We start from the raw sequence: 22,848 nt of genomic DNA, 5'->3' as shown, positions 1-22,848 counted from the left end.
GTATGCTTGTGTGTGGTGTATATTGATGGGGTGAGGGGTTGGGGGTGGGGGTTAAGAGGGAATGTGGGTGATGATGTTTTTGGTTGCTTGGGTCCCCTAATTATAAGCACTTGCTTCCCTGGGGTTCCCTTTCATGTACATCTGCTGTAAACTACTTTAGTAGAGTATATTTGTCTCTCTGTGCGTGAATAAAATGAATCTGAATTATCTGAATAAATATCAGCTGAAAGCTTCATAGAGCTGTAGAAAAACTCTAACCTAACTCGAAGAAATTACAGAAATCAGTTTTACAGCCAAATTGTAGAGAAAAACTGACTCCTGACATACAAGACTTTAACTAGGTATGTTTGGATTTAAACTTCTCTAATATCTTTACTCCAAATTGGTCTAACTGGATTTCACATTGGTCTAAAATTTGAATTCAAAGGCGGTCTAATGTCTGAGTTAAAGGCGGTCTAATGTCTGATTTAAGGCAGTCCAATGTCTGATTTAAGGTGGTCTAATGTCTGAATTAATGGTGGTCTAATGTCTGAGTTAAAGGTGGTCTAATGTCTGATTTAAGGTGGTCCAATGTCTGATTTAAGGTGGTCCAATGTCTGATTTAAGGTGGTCTAATGTCTGAATTAATGGTGGTCTAATGTCTGAGTTAAAGGTGGTCTAATGTCTGATTTAAGGTGGTATAATGTCTGATTTAAAGGCGGTCGAATGTCTGATTTAAAGGCGGTCTAATGTCTGAATTAAAGGTGGTCTAATGTCTGAATTAAAGGTGGTCTAATGTCTGAATTAATGGTGGTCTAATGTCTGAGTTAAAGGTGGTCTAATGTCTGATTTAAGGTGGTATAATGTCTGATTTAAAGGCGGTCGAATGTCTGAATTTAAGGTGGTCTAATGTCTGAATTAAAGGTGGTCTAATGTCTGAATTAAAGGTGGTCTAATGTCTGAATTAAAGGTGATCTAATGTCTGATTTAAGGTGGTATAATGTCTGATTTAAAGGCGGTCGAATGTCTGATTTAAAGGCGGTCGAATGTCTGATTTAAGGTGGTATAATGTCTGATTTAAAGTGGTCTAATGTCTGAATTAAAGGTGATCTAATGTCTGAATTAAAGGTGGTCTAATGTCTGAATTAAAGGTGGTCTAATAACTGAATGTTTGGGATAAGGGGTTTTGCATGCAGTCTGATGATTTGCTGATGCTGAACGTGATCAGATTTTCTTTGTTTGTGCTATTATTATTATAAGTGGTATTTAATGTAATGTTTCAGTAACACATGCTGCTGACTGAGACTGTACTGTGTCAATCCTTGTTAATGTTCAGTTATTAAAGTTTATTATTTCTAAATAAGAAGCTTCAGCAGAAAGCCACTGGACTGGTCTTTTAGGTTCTTGAAGACGTTTCTCCTTCATCCATGGTTGTCTTTCAGTTCTCACTGGTGTTTCTAGTCTCTCCAGCTTACATGGTTGAAGGCCCATTAATGACCAGAACTCACCTGTCTCCAGGTAGAAATGATTGTGAAACCAGTAATGACGGTGGTGGAGAACAAATTAATCTGTCGTGTCATGATGGTGAAACGTTCTCAGGAGACCTGACTGCTGCGTTAGAGATAAGTGATAGGTGGCACTGCAGACACTACTCTGTTTGGAGATGATGTTCCACTTTGACATGAATGTTCTCCTTCCTTCTTCTCTCAAACCTTCTTCTCTGTCCAGAACCTGAACTTTACTGTCCACAGAGTTTCTGATTCTTCAAATGTAGCTGGAACCTGGTCTTGATCAGCTGTTCTCCTGTAGTTTGTTCTCCTATATAAAGGTTCTCCTTTAGTTTATTCTACTATATAAAGTTCTTCAGATGGACTCTGTAATAAATTCTGCTGGTTGAGAAATGTGTTTACTGTCAGATGGGTGGCTGGTGTGTGTTGTTGTGTTACTGGCTGGTGTGTGTTGTGTTACTGGCTGGTGTGTTGTGTTGGTGGCTGGTGTGTGTTGTTGTGTTGGCGGATGGTGTGTGTTGTTGTGTTGGCGGCTGGTGTGTGTTGTTGTGTTGGCGGCTGGTGTGTGTTGTTGTGTTGGCGGCTGGTGTGTGTTGTTGTGTTGGCGGCTGGTGTGTGTTGTTGTGTTGGCGGCTGGTGTGTTTTGTTGTGTTGGCGGCTGGTGTGTTTTGTTGTGTTGGCGGCTGGTGTGTGTTGTTGTGTTGGCGGCTGGTGTGTGTTGTTGTGTTGGCGGCTGGTGTGTGTTGTTGTGTTGGCGGCTGGTGTGTGTTGTGTTGGCGGCTGGTGTGTGTTGTTGTGTTGGCGGCTGGTGTGTTTTGTTGTGTTGGCGGCTGGTGTGTGTTGTTGTGTTGGCGGCTAGTGTGTTGTTGTGTTGGCGGCTGGTGTGTTGTTGTGTTGGTGGCTGGTGTGTTGTTATGTTACTGGCTGGTGTGTTGTGCTGGCGGCTGGTGTGTTGTGTTGGCGGCTGGTGTGTGTTGTGTTGGCGGCTGGTGTGTTGTGTTGGCGGCTGGTGTGTGTTGTGTTGGCGGCTGGTGTGTGTTGTGTCGGCGGCTGGTGTGTGTTGTGTCGGCGGCTGGTGTGTTGTTGTGTCGGTGGCTGGTGTGTGTTGTGTCGGCGGCTGGTGTGTGTTGTTGTGTCGGCGGCTGGTGTGTTGTTGTGTCGGCGGCTGGTGTGTTGTTGTGTTGGCGGCTGGTGTGTTGTTGTGTTGGCGGCTGGTGTGTGTTGTTGTGTTGGCGGCTGGTGTGTGTTGTTGTGTTGGCGGCTGACGTGTGTTGTTGTGTTGGCGGCTGGTGTGTGTTGTTGTGTTGGTGGCTGGTGTGTGTTGTTGTTTTGGCGGCTAGTGTGTTGTTGTGTTGGCGGCTGGTGTGTTGTTGTGTTGGCGGCTGGTGTGTTGTGTTACTGGCTGGTGTGTTGTTGCGTTGGCGGCTGGTGTGTTGTTGTGCTGGCGGCTCTTGTGTTGTGTTGGCGGCTGCTGTGTGTTGTGTTGGCGGCTGCTGTGTGTTGTGTTGGCGGCTGCTGTGTGTTGTGTTGGCGGCTGCTGTGTTGTGTCGGCGGCTGGTGTGTGTTGTGTCGGCGGCTGGTGTGTGTTGTGTCGGCGGCTGGTGTGTGTTGTGTCGGCGGCTGGTGTGTGTTGTTGTGTCGGCGGCTGGTGTGTGTTGTTGTGTCGGCGGCTGGTGTGTGTTGTTGTGTCGGCGGCTGGTGTGTGTTGTGTCGGCGGCTGACGTGTGTTGTTGTGTTGGCGGCTGGTGTGTGTTGTTGTGTTGGTGGCTGGTGTGTGTTGTTGTTTTGGCGGCTAGTGTGTTGTTGTGTTGGCGGCTGGTGTGTTGTTGTGTTGGCGGCTGGTGTGTTGTGTTACTGGCTGGTGTGTTGTTGCGTTGGCGGCTGGTGTGTTGTTGTGCTGGCGGCTCTTGTGTTGTGTTGGCGGCTGCTGTGTGTTGTGTTGGCGGCTGCTGTGTGTTGTGTTGGCGGCTGCTGTGTGTTGTGTTGGCGGCTGCTGTGTTGTGTCGGCGGCTGGTGTGTGTTGTGTCGGCGGCTGGTGTGTGTTGTGTCGGCGGCTGGTGTGTGTTGTTGTGTCGGCGGCTGGTGTGTGTTGTTGTGTCGGCGGCTGGTGTGTGTTGTTGTGTCGGCGGCTGGTGTGTGTTGTGTCGGCGGCTGGTGTGTTGTTGTGTCGGCGGCTGGTGTGTTGTTGTGTCGGCGGCTGGTGTGTGTTGTGTCGGCGGCTGGTGTGTGTTGTGTCGGCGGCTGGTGTGTGTTGTGTCTGCGGCTGGTGTGTGTTGTGTCGGCGGCTGATGTGTGTTGTGTTGGCGGCTGGTGTGTTTTGTTTTGTTGGCGGCTGGTGTGTTTTGTTTTGTTGGCGGCTGGTGTGTTTTGTTGTGTTGGCGGCTGGTGTGTGTTGTGTTGGCGGCTGGTGTGTTGTGTTGGCGGCTGGTGTGTGTTGTGTTGGCGGCTGGTGTGTTGTATTGGCGGCTGGTGTGTGTTGTGTTGGCGGCTGGTGTGTGTTGTGTTGGCGGCTGGTGTGTTGTTGTGTTGGCGGCTGGTGTGTGTTGTGTTGGCGGCTGGTGTGTTGTTGTGTTCGCGGCTGGTGTGTTGTATTGGCGGCTGGTGTGTGTTGTGTTGGCGGCTGGTGTGTGTTGTGTTGGCGGCTGGTGTGTTGTTGTGTTGGCGGCTGGTGTGTGTTGTGTTGGCGGCTGGTGTGTTGTTGTGTTCGCGGCTGGTGTGTTGTGTCGGCGGCTGGTGTGTTGTTGTGTTGGCGGCTGGTGTGTTGTGTCGGCGGCTGGTGTGTTGTTGTGTTGGCGGCTGGTGTGTTGTAATGTTGGCGGCTGGTGTGTTGTTGTGTTGGCGGCTGGTGTGTGTTGTTGTGTTGGCGGCTGGTGTGTGTTGTTGTGTTGGCGGCTGGTGTGTGTTGTTGTGTTGGCGGCTGGTGTGTGTTGTGTTGGCGGCTGGTGTGTTGTTGTGTTGGCGGCTGGTGTGTTGTTGTGTTGGCGGCTGGTGTGTTGTTGTGTTGGCGGCTGGTGTGTTGTTGTGTTGGCGGCTGGTGTGTGTTGTGTCGGCGGCTGGTGTGTGTTGTGTCGGCGGCTGGTGTGTTGTTGTGTCGGCGGCTGGTGTGTGTTGTTGTGTCGGCGGCTGGTGTGTGTTGTTGTGTCGGCGGCTGGTGTGTGTTGTTGTGTCGGCGGCTGGTGTGTTGTTGTGTTGGCGGCTGGTGTGTTGTTGTGTTACTGGCTGGTGTGTTGTTGCGTTGGCGGCTGGTGTGTTGTTGTGTTCGCGGCTGGTGTGTGTTGTGTTGGCGGCTGGTGTGTTTTGTTGTGTTGGCGGCTTGTGTGTGTTGTGTTGGCGGCTGGTGTGTTGTGTTGGCGGCTGGTGTGTGTTGTGTTGGCGGCTGGTGTGTGTTGTGTTGGCGGCTGGTGTGTGTTGTTGTGTTGGCGGCTGGTGTGTGTTGTTGTGTTGGCGGCTGGTGTGTGTTGTTGTGTTGGCGGCTGGTGTGTGTTGTTGTGTTGGCGGCTGGTGTGTGTTGTTGTGTTGGCGGCTGGTGTGTGTTGTTGTGTTGGCGGCTGGTGTGTGTTGTTGTGTTGGCGGCTGGTGTGTGTTGTTGTGTTGGCGGCTGGTGTGTGTTGTTGTGTTGGCGGCTGGTGTGTGTTGTTGTGTTGGCGGCTGGTGTGTGTTGTTGTGTTGGCGGCTGGTGTGTGTTGTTGTGTTGGCGGCTGGTGTGTTTTGTTGTGTTGGCGGCTGTTGTGTGTTGTTGTGTTGGTGGCTGGTGTGTGTTGTTGTCTTTGCGGCTAGTGTGTTGTTGTGTTGGCGGCTGGTGTGTTGTTGTGTTGGCGGCTGGTGTGTTGTGTTGGCGGCTGGTGTGTGTTGTGTCGGCGGCTGGTGTGTGTTGTGTCGGCGGCTGGTGTGTTGTGTCGGCGGCTGGTGTGTTGTGTCGGCGGCTGGTGTGTTGTGTCGGCGGCTGGTGTGTGTTGTGTCGGCGGCTGGTGTGTGTTGTGTCGGCGGCTGGTGTGTGTTGTGTCGGCGGCTGGTGTGTGTTGTGTCGGCGGCTGGTGTGTGTTGTGTTGGCGGCTGGTGTGTGTTGTTGTGTTGGCGGCTGGTGTGTTGTTGTGTTGGCGGCTGGTGTGTTGTTGTGTTGGCGGCTGGTGTGTTGTTGTGTTGGCGGCTGGTGTGTTGTGTTGGCGGCTGGTGTGTGTTGTTGTGTTGGCGGCTGGTGTGTGTTGTGTTGGCGGCTGGTGTGTTGTTGTGTCGGCGGCTGGTGTGTGTTGTTGGTTCGGCGGCTGGTGTGTGTTGTGTCGGCGGCTGGTGTGTGTTGTGTCGGCGGCTGGTGTGTGTTGTTGTGTTGGCGGCTGGTGTGTGTTGGCGGCTGGTGTGTTTTGTTGTGTTGGCGGCTGGTGTGTGTTGTGTCGGCGGCTGGTGTGTGTTGTTGTGTTGGCGGCTGGTGTGTGTTGGCGGCTGGTGTGTTTTGTTGTGTTGGCGGCTGGTGTGTGTTGTTGTGTTGGTGGCTGGTGTGTTGTTGCGTTGGCGGCTGGTGTGTTGTGTTGGCGGCTGGTGTGTGTTGGCGGCTGGTGTGTCTTGTTGTGTTGGCGGCTGGTGTGTGTTGTTGTGTTGGTGGCTGGTGTGTGTTGTTGTGTTGGCGGCTGGTGTGTTGTTGTGTTGGCGGCTGGTGTGTTGTTGTGTTGGCGGCTGGTGTGTTGTTGTGTTACTGGCTGGTGTGTTGTTGCGTTGGCGGCTGGTGTGTGTTGTGTTGGCGGCTGGTGTGTGTTGTGTTGGCGGCTGGTGTGTGTTGTGTTGGCGGCTGGTGTGTTGTGTTGGCGGCTGGTGTGTGTTGTGCTGGCGGCTGGTGTGTTGTGTTGGCGGCTGGTGTGTTTTGTGTTGGCGGCTGGTGTGTGTTGTTGTGTTGGCGGCTGGTGTGTTTTGGGTTGGCGGCTGGTGTGTTTTGTTGTGTTGGCGGCTGGTGTGTGTTGTGTTGGCGGCTGGTGTGTGTTGTGTTGGCGGCTGGTGTGTGTTGTGTTGGCGGCTGGTGTGTTGTGTTGGCGGCTGGTGTGTGTTGTGCTGGCGGCTGGTGTGTTGTGTTGGCGGCTGGTGTGTTTTGTGTTGGCGGCTGGTGTGTGTTGTGTTGGCGGCTGGTGTGTGTTGTGTTGGCGGCTGGTGTGCTGTGTTGGCGGCTGGTGTGTGTTGTGTTGGCGGCTGGTGTGTTGTTGTGTTGGCGGCTGGTGTGTGTTGTTGTGTTGGCGGCTGGTGTGTGTTGTTTTGGCGGCTGGTGTGTGTTGTTGTGTTGGCGGCTGGTGTGTGTTGTGTTGGCGGCTGGTGTGTGTTGTGTTGGCGGCTGGTGTGTTGTTGTGTTACTGGCTGGTGTGAGTTTGCGTTGGCGGCTGGTGTGTTGTTTTGCTGGCGGCTGGTGTGTTGTGTTGGCGGCTGGTGTGTGTTGTGTTGGCGGCTGGTGTGTGTTGTGTTGGCGGCTGGTGTGTGTTGTGTTGCCGGCTGGTGTGTGTTGTGTTGCCGGCTGGTGTGTGTTGTGTTGCCGGCTGGTGTGTGTTGTTGTGTTGGCGGCTGGTGTGTGTTGTTGTGTTGGCGGCTGGTGTGTGTTGTTGTGTTGGCGGCTGGTGTGTGTTGTTGTGTTGGCGGCTGGTGTGTGTTGTTGTGTTGGCGGCTGGTGTGTGTTGTGTTGGCGGCTGGTGTGTTTTGTTGTGTTGGCGGCTGGTGTGTTTTGTTGTGTTGGCGGCTGGTGTGTGTTGTGTTGGCGGCTGGTGTGTTGTGTTGGCGGCTGGTGGTTTGTGTTGGCGGCTGGTGTGTGTTGTTTTGGCGGCTGGTGTGTTGTGTTGGCGGCTGGTGTGTTGTGTTGGCGGCTGGTGTGTGTTGTGTTGGCGGCTGGTGTGTGTTGTGTTGGCGGCTGGTGTGTGTTGTGTTGGCGGCTGGTGTGTGTTGTGTTGGCGGCTGGTGTGTGTTGTGTTGGCGGCTGGTGTGTTGTTGTGTTGGTGGCTGGTGTGTGTTGTGTTGGCGGCTGGTGTGTGTTGTGTTGGCGGCTGGTGTGTGTTGTTGTGTTGGCGGCTGGTGTGTTGTGTTGGCGGCTGGTGTGTTGTGTTGGCGGCTGGTGTGTTGTTGTGTTGGCGGCTGGTGTGTGTTGTTGTGTTGGCGGCTGGTGTGTTTTGTTGTGTTGGCGGCTGGTGTGTGTTGTGTTGGCGGCTGGTGTGTGTTGTGTTGGCGGCTGGTGTGTTGTGTTGGCGGCTGGTGGGTTGTTGTGTCGGCGGCTGGTGTTTGTTGTGTCGGCGGCTGGTGTGTGTTGTGTCGGCGGCTGGTGTGTTGTTGTGTCGGCGGCTGGTGTGTGTTGTGTCGGCGGCTGGTGTGTGTTGTGTCGGCGGCTGGTGTGTGTTGTTGTGTCGCCGGCTGGTGTGTGTTGTTGTGTCGGCGGCTGGTGTGTGTTGTGTCGGCGGCTGGTGCGTGTTGTTGTGTTGGCGGCTGGTGTGTGTTGGCGGCTGGTGTGTTTTGTTGTGTTGGTGGCTGGTGTGTTTTGTTGTGTTGGTGGCTGGTGTGTGTTGTTGTGTTGGCGGCTGGTGTGTTGTTGTTGTGTTGGTGGCTGGTGTGTGTTGTTGTGTTGGTGGCTGGTGTGTGTTGTTGTGTTGGCGGCTGGTGTGTGTTGTTGTGTTGGTGGCTGGTGTGTGTTGTTGTGTTGGTGGCTGGTGTGTGTTGTTGTGTTGGCGGCTGGTGTGTTGTTGTGTTGGCGGCTGGTGTGTTGTGTTGGCGGCTGGTGGGTTGTTGTGTTACTGGCTGGTGTGTTGTTGCGTTGGCGGCTGGTGTGTTGTTGTGTTGGCGGCTGGTGTGTTTTTGTGTTCGCGGCTGGTGTGTTGTTGTGTTGGCGGCTGGTGTGTTGTTGTGTTGGCGGCTGGTGTGTTTTTGTGTTGGCAGCTGGTGTGTTGTTGTGTTGGCGGCTGGTGTGTGTTGTGTTGGCGGCTGGTGTGTTGTTGATTTGGCGGCTGTTGTGTGTTGTTGTGTCGGCGGCTGGTGTGTGTTGTGTCGGCGGCTGGTGTGTTGTTGTGTCGGCGGCTGGTGTGTTGTTCTGTCGGCGGCTGGTGTGTTGTTGTGTCGGCGGCATGTGTGTGTTGTTTTGGCGGCTGGTGTGTGCTGTTGTGTTGGCGGCTGGTGTGTGTTGTTGTGTTGGCGGCTGGTGTGTGTTGTTGTATTGAAGGCTGGTGTGTGTTGTTGTGTCGGCGGCTGGTGTGTTGTTGTGTCGGCGGCTGGTGTGTTGTTGTGTCGGCGGCATGTGTGTGTTGTGTTGGCGGCTGGTGTGTGTTGTTGTGTCGGCGGCTGGTGTGTTGTTGTGTCGGCGGCTGGTGTGTTGTTGTGTCGGCGGCTGGTGTGTGTTGTGTCGGCGGCTGGTGTGTTGTTGTGTCGGCGGCTGGTGTGTTGTTGTGTCGGCGGCTGGTGTGTTGTTGTGTCGGCGGCTGGTGTGTTGTTGTGTCGGCGGCTGGTGTGTTGTTGTGTCGGCGGCTGGTGTGTTGTTGTGTCGGCGGCTGGTGTGTTGTTGTGTCGGCGGCTGGTGTGTTGTTGTGTCGGCGGCTGGTGTGTTGTTGTGTCGGCGGCTGGTGTGTTGTGTTGGCGGCTGGTGTGTGTTGTGTTGGCGGCTGGTGTGTGTTGTGTTGGCGGCTGGTGTGTGTTGTGTTGGCGGCTGGTGTGTGTTGTGTTGGCGGCTGGTGTGTTGTTGTGTTGGCGGCTGGTGTGTTGTTGTGTTGGCGGCTGGTGTGTGTTGTGTTGGCGGCTGGTGTGTGTTGTGTTGGCGGATGGTGTGTTGTGTTGGCGGATGGTGTGTTGTTGTGTTGGCGGCTGGTGTGTGTTGTGTTGGCGGCTGGTGTGTGTTGTTGTGTTGGCGGCTGGTGTGTGTTGTGTACGCGGCTGGTGTGTTGTTGTGTTGGCGGCTGGTGTGTTGTGTTGGCGGCTGGTGTGTTGTTGTGTTGGCAGCTGGTGTGTTGTGCTGGCGGCTGGTGTGTGTTGTGTTGGCGGCTGGTGTGTTGTGTTGGCGGCTGGTGTGTGTTGTGTTGGCGGCTGGTGTGTGTTGTGTCGGCGGCTGGTGTGTTGTGTCGGCGGCTGGTGTGTTGTTGTGTTGGTGGCTGGTGTGTTGTTGTGTTGGCGGCTGGTGTGTTGTTGTGTTGGGGGCTGGTGTGTGTTGTGTTGGCGGCTGGTGTGTGTTGTGTTGGCGGCTGGTGCGTGTTGTGTTGGCGGCTGGTGCGTGTTGTGTTGGCGGCTGGTGTGTTGTTGTGTTGGCGGCTGGTGTGTTGTTGTGTTGGCGGCTGGTGTGTTGTGTTGGCGGCTGGTGTGTTGTGTTGGCGGCTGGTGTGTTGTTGTGTTGGCGGCTGGTGTGTTGTGTTGGCGGCTGGTGTGTGTTGTTGTGTTGGCGGCTGGTGTGTGTTGTTGTGTTGGCGGCTGGTGTGTGTTGTTGTGTTGGCGGCTGGTGTGTGTTGTGTTGGCGGCTGGTGTGTGTTGTGTTGGCGGCTGGTGTGTGTTGTGTCGGCGGCTGGTGTGTGTTGTGTCGGCGGCTGGTGTGTTGTTGTGTCGGCGGCTGGTGTGTTGTTGTGTCGGCGGCTGGTGTGTTGTTGTGTTGGCGGCTGGTGTGTTGTTGTGTTACTGGCTGGTGTGTTGTTGCGTTGGCGGCTGGTGTGTTGTTGTGTTGGCGGCTGGTGTGTTTTTGTGTTCGCGGCTGGTGTGTTGTTGTGTTGGCGGCTGGTGTGTTGTTGTGTTGGCGGCTGGTGTGTTGTTGTGTTGGCAGCTGGTGTGTTGTTGTGTTGGCGGCTGGTGTGTGTTGTGTTGGCGGCTGGTGTGTTGTTGATTTGGCGGCTGTTGTGTGTTGTTGTGTTGGCGGCTGGTGTGTGTTGTGTCGGCGGCTGGTGTGTTGTTGTGTCGGCGGCTGGTGTGTTGTTGTGTCGGCGGCTGGTGTGTTGTTGTGTCGGCGGCATGTGTGTGTTGTTTTGGCGGCTGGTGTGTGTTGTTGTGTTGGCGGCTGGTGTGTGTTGTTGTGTTGGCGGCTGGTGTGTGTTGTTGTATTGGAGGCTGGTGTGTGTTGTTGTGTCGGCGGCTGGTGTGTTGTTGTGTCGGCGGCTGGTGTGTTGTTGTGTCGGCGGCATGTGTGTGTTGTGTTGGCGGCTGGTGTGTGTTGTTGTGTCGGCGGCTGGTGTGTTGTTGTGTCGGCGGCTGGTGTGTTGTTGTGTCGGCGGCTGGTGTGTGTTGTGTCGGCGGCTGGTGTGTTGTTGTGTCGGCGGCTGGTGTGTTGTTGTGTCGGCGGCTGGTGTGTTGTTGTGTCGGCGGCTGGTGTGTTGTTGTGTCGGCGGCTGGTGTGTTGTTGTGTCGGCGGCTGGTGTGTTGTTGTGTCGGCGGCTGGTGTGTTGTTGTGTCGGCGGCTGGTGTGTTGTTGTGTCGGCGGCTGGTGTGTTGTTGTGTCGGCGGCTGGTGTGTTGTTGTGTCGGCGGCTGGTGTGTTGTTGTGTCGGCGGCTGGTGTGTGTTGTGTCGGCGGCTGGTGTGTGTTGTGTCGGCGGCTGGTGTGTGTTGTGTTGGCGGCTGGTGTGTGTTGTGTTGGCGGCTGGTGTGTTGTTGTGTTGGCGGCTGGTGTGTTGTTGTGTTGGTGGCTGGTGTGTGTTGTGTTGGCGGCTGGTGTGTGTTGTGTTGGCGGATGGTGTGTTGTGTTGGCGGATGGTGTGTTGTTGTGTTGGCGGCTGGTGTGTGTTGTGTTGGCGGCTGGTGTGTGTTGTTGTGTTGGCGGCTGGTGTGTGTTGTGTACGCGGCTGGTGTGTTGTTGTGTTGGCGGCTGGTGTGTGTTGTGTTGGCGGCTGGTGTGTTGTTGTGTTGGCAGCTGGTGTGTTGTGCTGGCGGCTGGTGTGTGTTGTGTTGGCGGCTGGTGTGTTGTGTTGGCGGCTGGTGTGTGTTGTGTTGGCGGCTGGTGTGTGTTGTGTCGGCGGCTGGTGTGTTGTGTCGGCGGCTGGTGTGTTGTTGTGTTGGTGGCTGGTGTGTTGTTGTGTTGGCGGCTGGTGTGTGTTGTGTTGGCGGCTGGTGTGTGTTGTGTTGGCGGCTGGTGTGTGTTGTGTTGGCGGCTGGTGTGTGTTGTGTTGGCGGCTGGTGTGTGTTGTGTTGGCGGCTGGTGTGTTGTTGTGTTGGCGGCTGGTGTGTTGTTGTGTTGGCGGCTGGTGTGTTGTGTTGGCGGCTGGTGTGTTGTTGTGTTGGCGGCTGGTGTGTTGTTGTGTTGGCGGCTGGTGTGTTGTGTTGGCGGCTGGTGTGTGTTGTTGTGTTGGCGGCTGGTGTGTGTTGTTGTGTTGGCGGCTTGTGTGTGTTGTTGTGTTGGCGGCTGGTGTGTGTTGTGTTGGCGGCTGGTGTGTGTTGTGTTGGCGGCTGGTGTGTGTTGTGTCGGCGGCTGGTGTGTGTTGTGTCGGCGGCTGGTGTGTTGTTGTGTTGGCGGCTGGTGTGTTGTTGTGTTGGCGGCTGGTGTGTTGTTGTGTTGGCGGCTGGTGTGTGTTGTGTCGGCGGCTGGTGTGTTGTTGTGTCGGCGGCTGGTGTGTTGTGTCGGCGGCTGGTGTGTTGTGTCGGCGGCTGGTGTGTTGTTGTGTTGGTGGCTGGTGTGTTGTTGTGTTGGCGGCTGGTGTGTTGTTGTGTTGGCGGCTGGTGTGTGTTGTGTTGGCAGCTGTGTTGTTGTTGTGTTGGCGGCTGGTGTGTGTTGTGTCGGCGGCTGGTGTGTGTTGTGTTTGCGGCTTGTGTGTTTTTGTGTCGGCGGCTGGTGTGTTGTTGTGTTGGCGGCTGGTGTGTTGTTGTGTTGGCGGCTGGTGTGTTGTTGTGTTGGCGGCTGGTTTGTTGTGTTGGCGGCTGGTGTGTGTTGTGTTGGTGGTGACTACCACAGCTCCATTAATCTGGCTGAGAAACGCGTCTCAAACATCATGTGGTCTCCAGTATGTGGACACACCAGCATGGGGAACATCAGCCAGAGAACATAAACTCCTGAACTGTACTTCAGTAAAATGATGAGCTTTAGTATTTGTGTTCTGTGCTCCTCTAAACTTGATTTTCTATTAGTTTCTTTCATGACAGACCTGTCTTTTACCGTAGAGTTCTCCAGGAGCAGGTGTGGTCCAGCAGGTTTCTCTGAAGACATGAACAGTGTCCTCCACAGACACCTTCATGATGTTGATCATCCTGAGGTTTGGCTTGGCTTTACTCTTGTTTTTTCAGTCTCATACTAGCTTCTCTGACTTACAATGACAGCTTGTGTTGAAATAAGGTTCTGTAAGACTCCAGATGTGACCAGATGTTCAGCAGCAAGTCCAAGTGCTCTACCTGCATGGATTAAGTGACACCTGAGTGACCACAACCAGCTGTGAAGACCAAATGGAGAGAGCTGGAGCAGAATCTGATGTGATCCAGACAGCAATTCTGGACTGATGTTCAGTCTCTGCAGCTTTCAATCATGTCCATCACCGTCCCTAAAAACTAAACTGCCTGTCCAAAACAAAAATCACACTAATATTTAATTGGACCACCTTCAGCTCTGAGAATGGCTCTCATTCACTGTGGCATCATTTCGATAAGCTTCTGCAATGTCACGGCATTTATTTCTTTCCAGAGTTGAATTAATTTTCTACCAAGATCTTCTGTTGATGATGGGAGAGTTGGACCAAAGTCTTCTCCAGAAAATCCCAGAGATCCTCAGTGGGGCTAGGTCTGGACTCTGTGGAGGACAATCCATCTCCTGCTCCCTGATCCACTCATTCTCAATGTGACCCCATGAATCCTGGCATCGTCATCTTGGACTCATCAGACCACATTAGTTCCTGAAGATGAAGGTTCTCCACTATCCTTCAGGTTCTAATGATGCATTGGACGGCTCTTAACCCGATTTTAGTCATTTCATCTACTTAGTTGTTTTCTTTGCTTGATGCAGGCCAATAATTTGACCCTTCTGAGACAGATTAAGTCCTTTCCATAACCACGGGATATGTCTTCCAACACAGTTGTTGAAGGAATGAGAAGCTCGTCCCTGCATCAGCTGGGGTTAAAGAAGTTGTTTCATCACTGCAGTAATTATCCAAAGGAAGGATCTCACCTATCTGCTGAATTAAATCCAGATGAAGCCTTTGATTGGACAGGAGATGTAGTTCTGTTGTTCTTTCACCTCGAGCTACTGCAGCATTAACCTGTGGACTCCCTTCAGCACTTTCAGTCTGTTTTTCACTCCTGTCAGGTTGTTCTTCACTGTGGTTCATGTTTCAACCTAAAGTCCTGCAGCTCTGTGGAGCCAGAACATCACAAAGGAGAGAGAACTCAGAGATGTCTTCTGTCAGGAAGACTCAGAATGACAAAAAAATAAAAATAAAAATTATGTGATTATTTAACAGAAATTGAAAAAAAAACCCCACCTCAAATCAAGAATTTTGTCTCCTCGTGTCGATGTTTTTCTATCTCCATGTTCCCTCTCTACTCATCGTCTGTAGAAAGATGTTCCACCATGCTGGATGGATCTCCAACTACTAGACCACTAGTTTTAGTTCTAGAAGTATTCTTTGCGATGATGCTTGTCCTGCTCACTCAGACAAACCAACATGTCAGTAAGTTCTCTGATGGTTATTCTGAGTTTGCGCACTCATAATCCAGTCATAAATCTGCTGTGGATAAATTTGCTGACTGCAGATTAACACAGAAAAACGATTGAGATGCTGTCAGACATCAGATGAGTGAATGACTGTAGTCTGATGTCCCTACAGGGTAACTACATTAAACAGGATGACTGTAGTCTGGTGCCCCTACAGGGTAACTACATTAAACAGGATGACTGTAGTCTGGTGTCCCTACAAGGTAACTACATTAAACAGGATGACTGTAGTCTGGTGCCCCTACAGGGTAACTACATTAAACAGGCTGACTGTAGTCTGGTGTCCCTACAGGGTAACTACATTAAACAGGCTGACTGTAGTCTGGTGTCCCTACAAGGTAACTGTTTTTTTTGGTTGGGGGGGGTTGGAGAACCCAGGCGCAGGCACACATATGACAAACAGGTGGCAACGGAAACAGGTCTCTATTTTAACAAAACTAACTAAACCAGAAACTCAGAAGGGGGAAAATAAACCAGGAGATAAACTAAACCAAATCTAAGACTGGAATTAACTACAAACCAGACTTTAAAAAACCCACAGCCCAACTACAAAAACCAAACAGGGATAAACTCAACCAGACAAGAAAACAATGTACTTACAAAACCAGGGGAAAGAGAACTAAGGGGGCAAAGCAGGCAGGCTCAGGGAATCCTAACTGGCAGACAGAAGGCTGGGGAATATCCATGAACAGGTTGGTGCAAAACAGAGTCCAAGTGGAGAAAAAAACTCAGGATGGGAGAAGTAGGAGAGTCCAAGGGGCTGAAGCAGACGAGGGGTTCACAGGGTTTGGTATGGAAAACTAAATCCAAGGGGGGAAACAGTCTGTGACAGAATGTGAGTCTTTATGATCCAGCTGGGAGTGAATGAAAGGACAGAGCTTAAATAGGTGGAGGTGAGGTGGAGAACAGGTGAACGGAGTGAGTTGATTACTGCAGCTGACACTCATTGCAGTAATCAGCTGATGGCAGAATGCAGGCAGGTGAAACAGGAAGAGCAGGAGGGAGAGAGACAGGGAGAGAGAGAGACATGAGGGAGAGGAGACAGACAGACAGAGGGAGCCAAATAGAGAGACGGGTAAAAACAGAGACACATCAGGACCCAAGGGAGAAAGAAGGAACAATGGGGAAGAAGGGAAAAGAAGGGCAGGGGCTGGAGCAGGATCATAACAGTAACTACATTAAACAGGCTGACTGTAGTCTGGTGTCCCTACAGGGTAACTACCTTAAAGAGGGGGACTAGTCTGGTGCCCCTACAGGGTAACTACATTAAACAGGCTGACTGTAGTCTGGTGTCCCTACAGGGTAACTACATTAAACAGGCTGACTGTAGTCTGATGTCCCTACAGGGTAACTACATTAAACAGGATGACTGTAGTCTGATGTCCCTACAGGGTAACTACATTAAACAGGCTGACTGTAGTCTGGTGTCCCTACAGGGTAACTACCTTAAAGAGGGTGACTAGTCTGATGTCCCTACAGGGTAACTACATTAAACAAGGTGACTAGTCTGGTGCCCCTACAGGGTAACTACATTAAACAGGCTGACTGTAGTCTGGTGTCCCTACAGGGTAACTACATTAAACAGGCTGACTGTAGTCTGGTGTCCCTACAGGGTAACTACCTTAAAGAGGGTGACTAGTCTGATGTCCCTACAGGGTAACTACATTAAACAGGATGACTGTAGTCTGATGTCCCTACAGGGTAACTACATTAAACAGGCTGACTGTAGTCTGGTGTCCCTACAGGGTAACTACATTAAACAGGATGACTGTAGTCTGATGTCCCTACAGGGTAACTACATTAAACAGGCTGACTGTAGTCTGGTGTCCCTACAGGGTAACTACATTAAACAAGGTGACTAGTCTGGTGCCCCTACAGGGTAACTACATTAAACAGGCTGACTGTAGTCTGGTGTCCCTACAGGGTAACTACCTTAAAGAGGGTGACTAGTCTGATGTCCCTACAGGGTAACTACATTAAACAGGCTGACTGTAGTCTGGTGTCCCTACAGGGTAACTACCTTAAAGAGGGTGACTAGTCTGATGTCCCTACAGGGTAACTACATTAAACAGGGTGACTGTAGTCTGATGTCCCTACAGGGTAACTACATTAAACAGGCTGACTGTAGTCTGGTGCCCCTACAGGGTAACTACATTAAACAGGGTGACTGTAGTCTGATGTCCCTACAGGGTAACTACATTAAACAGGATGACTGTAGTCTGGTGCCCCTACAGGGTAACTACATTAAACAAGATGACTGTAGTCTGGTGTCCCTACAGGGTAACTACCTTAAAGAGGGTGACTAGTCTGGTGTCCCTACAGGGTAACTACATTAAACAGGCTGACTGTAGTCTGGTGTCCCTACAGGGTAACTACATTAAACAGAGTGACTGTAGTCTGGTGTCCCTACAGGGTAACTACATTAAACAGGCTGACTGTAGTCTGGTGTCCCTACAGGGTAACTACATTAAACAGAGTGACTGTAGTCTGGTGTCCCTACAGGGTAACTACATTCAACAGGTCATCTCTTTAAGTACTGAGGTGTGAAGATTAATAGCGCCCTCTGTTGGAACTCACAGGTAGGATGTGCTAGAGTCAGAATCCATCAGCTCCTCCACTTTCTCAGACCACTCAGGCTTTTTCCTAATCTTTTACTGTGTAACCATCGAGTCCAGACTTAGATAAGGGATCAGCTGCTGATCCGGGGTTCTGACAGTCAAGTCCAAACTCTGATTCAGAACCTGGAGAAGATGAAGTCAGATCATAGTGGCCCTGTTCCACTCATGTTGTTTATTCAGACCTCCATCAGTCTTCATTCTCACCTGTCACATGTCCTGTTCTCTCAGTCTGAACTGTTGGATTCAGGCAGGAGGTCCAGAGTCCTGCTGGGTTTAGACCTCCTCTGTCCCTAATCAGGCTCCTTAATGAGCAGCTGTGGGTGCTGATGTGTGACTTTTCGTTTTTTATATTATTTTATGTTATTTAGCTACACATCTAGGGTTATATGTTATGTACTTTATGTGTTCTACTACTATGTGTTCTGTCCTGTGTGTTGCTGTGCAGCTTGTTCTTTGTTAAAACACATATTTCTCCCAGGGGAGACATTAAAGTGAAGCTGAACAGCAGCTGCTCTGAATGTTTGTTGTCAGCTTGTTGTTGTTGTTGTTGGGCGGACAGTCAGTAGGAGGAGGGCGTAACCGAGGGCGACATGATGACACACACTTCCTGACAAACACACCATAAAAGACAGCAAGCAGAGCAGGACGCAGTCAGAACCTGCAGGACCCCTGATACCCGGATCGACTCAGACATACGAGGCCTTCAGGACCATCAGAACCGACCCGGACATACGAGGCCTTCAGGAACCCCAGAACCGACCCGGACATACGAGGCCTTCAGGAACCCCAGAAACGACCCGGACATACAGGCCTTCAGGAACCCCAGAAACGACCCGGACATACGAGGCCTTCAGGAACCCCAGAACCGACCCGGACATACGAGGCCTTCAGGAACCCCAGAACCGACCCACTGCCCCCGTTCAGCTGAGTGTTTGTCCAGGATGTGGCTGTTTGTGATGACTGTGGTTCTGCTGGATCACAGCCGTGCCGCTCCGGTAAGAACGGGTCGTATTGATCACCTGATGCATCGGTTTAAAGAGCTTAGAGCTGCAGATACAGACGTTCTCCTGCACAATTAGAATGTTCCTGAAGCTGCAGACTGACGATACAGAAAGAAAAAGTTCAGAATAAATGGAGGGTTTCTGCCTCTTTCTATGCATGGTGATGTACAGAAATGAGAACAGGTATTTAATAGACAGCAGTTGTCAAACTGAGTTCAGAAGAGGGGAATGAGAACCACATGGAGGCCAGACACAGGGGGACTGCTGACATGTTTTGGTAGATCTAAGATAAAGTAGAATGATAATCCTGCAGGTCTCCTGTTCTGTTCTCACATCCAACTGAGCCTCCAGATCTCAGTTTCTGTTTTACAGGCCTTAATGCGAACTACCTGGTAGAAAGAGACATCAAATTAAAACAAATAATCTATTATCATGAAGTTGTCCCAGCTTTACATCCAGTCCTCTCTTTTAGCAGCTGCTCCACTGGTTGAAGGTTCCACAGGTGTACCCCACTGAAAGATTCCTGTTCTGTGGCTGTTCCAAGCATCACTTTCATATTTGCTTTATCTTTGAGCAGTGATTGCAGATCTGCTTGGTATTTCTAGCGAGACTGACGTTTAGCAAACATCTGGTTTACACTTTAAAGGATAATTCCTCTGTAAATGGCCTCCTTGATTTGGTTATTTCCTTTGCTAGTATGAAACTTGACTTTACCCCTCCATATTTAGCTGTAGTTGCATGTCTCTTTACAGTTCAGTGGCCTTCTGAAGCCTCTGTTTCCTGTCCACGTCTCCACGTTGCTACTGGTGTGTGGTTGGAAATGACAACTTAAATTACACTATTTCAAAACACACATATCATCACAGCAATGAGACACGAGCTCTTCTCTTCATTCAGTCTGCTGCTTCCTTCAGCTGCAACTCTCCTGTTCAGTGACATTCTGTGTCAGTTAACCGGCTAACTGGCTAACAGACTAATGGGTGAACAGGCCAACTGGCTAACAGGCTAACTGACTAACAGACTAACTGGCTAACAATCCAACCTACTAACGCACTAATGGGCTAACTGGCTAACAGGCTAACTTACAGTGAAGGCACACCGTTGTTTAATTACAATGGGAGATTATATACAGTATTTACAGTATATGTAGTGTTTACAGTATACAGAGGAGGTCCAATATAGGGTCCAAGAGGAGGTACAGGGTCCAGCAGGGGTCGAGCAGGGGGTCCAATACAGGGTCCAGCAGGAGGTCTAATGCAGGGTTCAGTACAGGGTCCAGCAGGAGGTCCAGTTGTGATTAATAAGACATGTGAGCGATCACTCATGCGATTGATTAATAACTGTGTCTATGTTGTCCATACAGTTACCAGGAGAATGGGGAGACCTGCAGCTCCTCCTTCAGGATCAGGTCTACCTCACAGTGAGTCATCAGTTATAGAACATGTAGCTACAGTATAAACAGTAGAAGTACTTGAGTATTCTCAGCTCCATGTTTCAGAAGTATTTCCTCATGAAATACAGCTAAGTTGTTCCCCAGAATAACCTCCACCCCCAGGACTGGTAGAGCTGGATGTCCCCCCATGGTCACCTCACCCTGAACCAGACCACAGTCCAGCCTCAGTTCATAGGTTGGAACAGGAAACACATCTAAACCCATTCCCTGCATCAGAACATCACCACCAGTAGCAGTGAACTGACAGAACGGCAGCACAGAACCCACAATCACTGAAGGATGAGCTCCAGAACCTGCCAGGATTCTACCTGGTGTCTGACCATCAGTACCTTCCAGAGACACAAAACCATCAGACAGGAAGGCTGAGAAATCACATGGTCCCCTACTGTAGATCCCCCTAAAGTCTGGGATAGAGGACGCCAGGAGAGAGGACACCAGGACAAACCCTAACCCTACACCAGGTAACCTCCTGCCAGGAGCAGCTAGCCCAACAGGCTCCACCTGTCGACCTTCAGGACTACCTTTTCCAGGACATCCAGCCTTCCAGTGTCCTCTGCAGTAGTTACAGGTTTTATCCTGATCCACCTGTACCTGACTCCACACAGACCTGACTCTTCTATTCTAACCTGCTGAGTTCTATAATCACCCTGATGTGTTCACACATAATCATCTTCCAGAGTCGCTGCTTCCTCTACTGTCTTCTCCTTATGTTCACCAACATAGACAGCAATGTGAGGAGGAACTGAGTCCTTCAACTGCTCCAGGATCATTAAATCACACAGAGCATCGTATGTACGAACATTCAGTGAAGGACACCATCGACTGAAATGAGTCGTCAGATCTCTGGAGAACTCCATGTAGGTCTGGTGACCAGACTTCTCCCAGAACCTGAATCTCTGTCTGTAGGCCTAAGGTACTAACTATCTAAATCCTAAAAGATGATATGTCCATGGTATTTAAGAGACATTTGAAGTCCTCCAGGGGACTCCAGTTGGACATCTTCAGGCTGTGCTGTAGTGAGGTCCAGGGTGAACTGTTCAGCTCTGAGGACTGAGAGGACGGTGAAAGAAATGAAGTCCTGGAACGTAGACTACAGCTGAACTCATCATCAATCATCAGGCGTCAACCAGGCTTTCTTTCAGGATGCGCTTCATGTTCTTTCTAACCTTTTATCTCTGACATCCATCTTAAAACGCTGCTTCCAAGAACAGTCCTAGCTCCAGTAGCTGCTCTGATGGAGCAGAAGCCACGACTCAGACCTGCCTATAAACAACCTGAGAATGGACACCAGAACCACAGCTGCTCTCCAACAGTCAGAACTCTGCAGCTCAAACAGCTGATCATCTCCATGGCTCCGTCCCTCTGACTGCCTCACCAGAACCTGACTAGACCCCCCTGGTCTTCAAGTGGTCCTGGTGGTGAGTATTTATATACTGAGATCCTGTAGGCCCAGCAAAGCAACTGAGGATCAGCGACCACGAGACAACAGCTCCAACCACTTCCTCACCACACAACAAATCCCCCCAATGGACTCCAAGGACTGGTCTGGAGCCTGACAGGGACAGAACCACAGCAACTCACCACCAGAACTCAGAGACAGAACCACAGCAACTCACCACAATGATGCAGCTACAGAACTACAACTCAGAGATATAACCACCAGCATCACAGCTGGTGACACACTTCCTCTGAACATTCACCATAATAACCAGAGAGAGCAAGTCTTCACTAAACGCTGATTAAACACCAAGAACCAAGCCCTCCAACGTCGTCATCCAGCAGAGCTACAGAAGTCTGGATCTACTGAGGTGAAGAAGAGCTCCATCTGTTCCAGCCTGGCTCATAAACTAACAGACGGTGGTGACTACAAAGCTAGTTATTTAACAAAAACAAACTAAACTATGGGTTAAAGAACAGAATCAAGAGAAACCCTGCTGCTGTCAGAGGGAGGTTGATGACCCTCATCCAACACCTGCTAGATGATCTTCCATGAAAGAACATTCTGCTGGAGCTCATTCTTCACCCTGAACCCTCTGATCCTCATGGAGATGTCATCAACCCAACAGATCTGTGGCGTAATGAATTCATCTTAGAAAACCTGTGGCACGTTTTATCATAATTACAATCCAGAAGCAACAACTGACTTTATTTCTCTGCATCATCTGATCATCAACATGAAGCTGAATAAATTAAATATTACATTTTAAATGTCATATTTAGCTCCAGCAGGTTCTGCACTTTATTCTCAGGTCAGTCACGGAGTGTTTATCTTTTGAAAAACGAGTTTCATCCTCAAACTGGACGCAGATCAACACTTCCCGATTGCTGTCCTTGAATCTGTGTGTTGTGTGTCTGCAGATCTCCACCACTCCTGCTGCACCTCCACAGAAACAATCATCCTCCTCTTCATCCTCCTCATCGTCAGCCTCCTCCGAGTCCAGCCACAGTTCAGAGGTCAGAGTTAAACACGCAGATTTCTGAGTTTGATGAAACTATAAAGTCTGGTCCTTCAGACTGAAGATGAACCAGGTTCCTACAGCACCCAAAGGCCTCAGATCTTCACTGTATAGATCATACACCAACACAGCCACCATGGTTTCTATGTCAGGAATACAGGACTCTAACTTTACCATCACTCTGACAGCAGCACCTAGTGGACGTTAGAGGAACTGTAGCTGATAGTAGCTGTAGTTATTAAAGAACCTGAGTGATAAACTGACTCTGACTGGTTCAATTCTACAGGGTCCTCAACAACTGAGACAACGACAGAACCTGCAGAACACGGTAAGGACACAACGTTCATGTGAGACGTTCCCCTGATAGAGCATTCACAGAACCCTGACCTGAACCAAGCATCCCATAGTTTAGAAACATCTCCACAGCCAATGGTCTGCAGTTCCATCTAACCTTCACAACGTCCTCACAGTGTAGAAACGTTCTCACAGTGTAGAAATTTCCCCACAGTGTAGAAACTTCCTCACAGTGTAGAAACGTCTCCACAGTGTAGAAACGTCCTCACAGTGTAGAAACGTCCTCACAGTGTAGAAATTTCCCCACAGTGTAGAAACTTCCTCAGTGTAGAAACTTCCTCACAGTGTAGAAACGTCTCCACAGTGTAGAAACGTCCTCACAGTGTAGAAACTTCCTCACAGTGTAGAAACGTCTCCACAGTGTAGAAACGTCTCCACAGTGTAGAAACGTCTCCACAGTGTAGAAACGTCTCCACAGGGTAGAAATGTCCTCACAGTGTAGAAATATCCTCACAGTGTAGAAATGTCCTCACAGTGAAGAAACGTCTCCACAGTGTAGAAATGTCCTCACAGTGTAGAAATGTGACAGATGATGTCATGGTAAACGTGTGATGTCATCCTGCAGGCTGTGGAACAGGTGGATTCCTCTCAGGAGGTGAGTCATCTTTTCAAATTTAATAAATTTCAATGAAATAACGCTGAACATGACCTGACATGGAACCGGTGTGTGTGTGTGTGTGTGTGTGTGCAGAGCGCAGAGCGCCTCCAGGCTCCCAGTAACCCCAGCAGTCTGTGGCTCAATGAACTGGTCCTACTGGGAGAGAGAGAGTCTGAGAGAGACGGAGACACCGGAGACGAAGACGGTGGAGACGACAGCATGGAGAGCAGACACAGAGTGACATCATCATGACATCACATGACACGGCATTTCAAACAA

This window comes from Amphiprion ocellaris, chromosome 23, assembly GCF_022539595.1.
Source record: "Amphiprion ocellaris isolate individual 3 ecotype Okinawa chromosome 23, ASM2253959v1, whole genome shotgun sequence".
Taxonomy (NCBI): Eukaryota; Metazoa; Chordata; class Actinopteri; family Pomacentridae; genus Amphiprion; species Amphiprion ocellaris.
This window is presented reverse-complemented; position numbering follows the sequence as displayed.